Source organism: Myotis davidii, unplaced genomic scaffold, assembly GCF_000327345.1.
Source record: "Myotis davidii unplaced genomic scaffold, ASM32734v1 scaffold142, whole genome shotgun sequence".
Taxonomy (NCBI): domain Eukaryota; kingdom Metazoa; phylum Chordata; class Mammalia; order Chiroptera; family Vespertilionidae; genus Myotis; species Myotis davidii.
The window spans coordinates 5,396,949-5,400,284 of record NW_006294400.1 but is presented as its reverse complement, the minus strand read 5'-3'; positions in this window follow the sequence as shown (position 1 = coordinate 5,400,284).

Here is a 3,336-nt window from a genome sequence, read left to right as displayed (position 1 = left end):
TTATTAGAACAGATGGTGAAACTGGACTAAGGTCTGCAGATCTGCAAACAGTACTCCACCGTGTTACTTTCCTGATTTTGGTCACTGAACTGTGGTTATATAAGTACATGTCCTTGTTTTTCATAAATACATCCTGAAGCATTTAAAGGTGAAGGGGGATCTTGCCTACAGTTTTGTCTCAAATGCTTGAGAAAAAGAATTTTATAGAGAGAGCTGGGGGGAGAGGGGGAAGGAAGAAGAAGATAGGAGAGGAAGACAGTGAGGGAGAGCAAATGTGAGAAATGTTAACATTTGGGAAATTTGGGTGAAAACGATATAGGAATTATCTATACTAGTCTTACAACTTTTCTTTAAGCCTAAAATTATGACAAAGTAAGTTTTTAAAAGGAAAAATGTAAGTTGCGAGATCCCTTTGGGAAAGTTGTGGTTTCCTCCACATGAAGAATTATTATGAAACGTGTCTGGGAATTAGAAACACCAAATTCTAGATTGTTGTTACCTCTGGAGAGGAAGGGAATTGAGACTGGGGAAGGGGATTTCAACTCTCTCTGTAAAGTTTTATTAAATTCAATCAGATGTGGCGAAAACAAATAAATAAAATGTATAAATAGATAAGAGACACCTGGAAAAAATACATAAAAATAAATGCCAGATGGATTCGATAACTAAGCAGGAAAGAAACACACACACACACACACACACACACACAAAAACCCACCACTGAATAAACAGAGGAGAATTTTTTTTAATATTGGAAGAAGTATTTCTGAACCTCTTCAGAAAAGAAAGTAAAACAGTGACAAAAAATAATACCAATATGCCAGGTTCTGTTCTACCCATTTTATACACATCTTATTTCAATTGATTCTTGTAAACAACCCAATGATAGATGTTCTATTATTCCCAGAACACAGATGAGGTTCAGAGAGAACCTTTGGTCACAGGCCTAAGACACCTCCCACCCAGACTCCAAAATTCTGCACCAACGCTCATCCTTGCATGCTGCTCCTGGCCAAAGGGCCCCAGTTCTTTGCAATTCCTGCATCTACCAAACTGAAGAAAATAAATCCAGGAGCAACCAGATTCTACAAGGTTCTAGAAGATTCCCATTCACTCCTTCAACAAATATTGACTACACATTTTTTTTTAATTACCGAATTTTACTGCCACTGTAGTATATGCTTCACTTATTTTATTTAATACTCACACCGCCATCATGAGGTCGCTTTTTCTGCTCTGTTTTTGAGCAGGGCTACCAGAGGCTCAGATTCAGGAGCCTGGTCAGCCCTGACCACTAAGCAACAGCAGCTTTTCCATTGAGCATTCAGTGTGCCAGGTTCTGTGTGAGAGGCTTCCGCTGGAGGAGGAGAGAGAATTCCAGCCAACCAGCCCCTCTCCTGGGATGTACACACGAACAGGCCCTATCTGCTTCATTCATATACACACACACACACACACACACACACTGATTTCAGAGAGGGAGAGAGATGGAAATATCGATGATGAGCGAGAATCATTGATCAGCTGCCTCCTGCACACCCCACACTGGGGATGGAGCCTGAAACCTGGGAATGTGCCCTGACTGGGAATCAAACCGTGACCTCCTGGTTCACAGGTCGATGGCTCAACCACTGAGCCACACCGGCCAGCCCCAATCTGCTTTGCTGAGCCTCAAGCGACAGTGCTCAGAGCTGCGAGTAAGCATGGCTATGATCCATGCAGCTAACACCTGAGTGGCTATTCCGTGCCGGGTCCTGGGGACACAGCGGGGAATCAGAGTGACTTCACCCCATCCTCAAAGAGCTTGCAGTCCAGACAACTGAATATCCAGCCACAATTATGGATAAACTAATAAGGACAGACTGGGGATAGGGGACAAAGAAGGAGGTTAAGGGAGCTTCCCAGAGGCCCCCCACGCCTCCCTCTATTTCAGAAACAACACCAAAGCCCAAAAAGAACTTGTTTATACAAAGGTCTGGCAGCCAACAAGTGGGAGACTGAAATTCAAGGTTTCCAACTGCAGTCCCGGGACAGGGCTCCTTCCCTGGGGTGAAGTGACAAAGACACGCTCAGGGCACCGCGCTAGGTGCTCCCAGGGCCAGAGAGAGCAGGTGGCGCGTCTGTCCCTGTGAGTAACTCTCATCCCAATGGGCCTTGCGGGGAGCTGGCCAGAGGGCACTGGCCTGCCCTCTCCTGGACCTGCCCCTGGCCTGGCGGCTCCCACTGTAGCTCCTAAAAGGACACACTTAACCTTGGTGAGGTGCTCCCCTTAGTGAAGCTGCTGCGATTGGCCACGGTGTCCTCTGGGAGGAAAGGTCCACCTGTTCCCACAGGGGCACCAGCTGGAAACATCCGAGTGGCCAAGGCGAGTCTCCCCAGCCCAGGGCCTGGGCCACAGAGCAGCACCTCCCACCAAGCAGGGGCTCCAGCCAGGCCGCCTGCACTTCTCCTAATCCCTGAAGCCTCCCAGTGTGGCCATTCATAAAACCAGGCGCGGAGTCCCAGGCTGCTCAGGCCTGCACTTGGGGAGGGCCAGGCTGGGCTCCTGAGCGTGACAACCCTTCGGAGCCCCTTCTCCTCTTCATCCCAGCACGGCTCCTTCGTGGAGGTGCTGTAGCAAAAGAGCTCATAAAACATTAAGGGCTGTACAACTGGGACACCCTAGCGGCCCCAGCCCCTCCACATTCAGACCAAGGCCAAGCACACCTCACACCCAAGGTCGCCCTGGCGCCTCACACCTGCCGGGGTCACACACAGCTCGGGAATTAACTGAATCCAGCTTATTAACAGTGTCTGTTTCCTCGTTTTGCACCCAAAGACCGAAGCTTAACCAACAGGCCAGAATACACGTGTCCAGAAGGGGGTGTCTTCTTCAAAGTGCCCTTGGGGCGCTGTGTTCTCGTTCCAACAACCCCACTTTGGGGAGCACATTTGCAAATCCCTCTCTGGAAACAAATATTCCTCGTTGAGGACGGTTCTGCTTTGGTGACAAGACCTACCCGCCTCTGGGTGCTTCCCATACACCGAGCGTCAGGCTTATGCTCGCTCCAGTATTTCCATCCTCGCATTCGACGGATGAGGCTGGTGCAGCTATTCTCCTCGCTTTTCAGGCGAGTAAGCATCACCTGACCGACAGAAAACACCGGGAGCAGGGCCGAGGCCGGGTGGGTGGGCCGGCTCGGTCAGGGGGCGTACTCCTCGCTACTCGGCCCCTCCAGAGCCTCTCTCCTCCAGCCTCCTTTGAAATGGCAGCGACGCTGAAGCACATGGCCCATGCCACCAGTCCTCAGAGCAGTGTCACCCACAGGCAATGTCTGCTAAAGAGTGGCCCCCAGC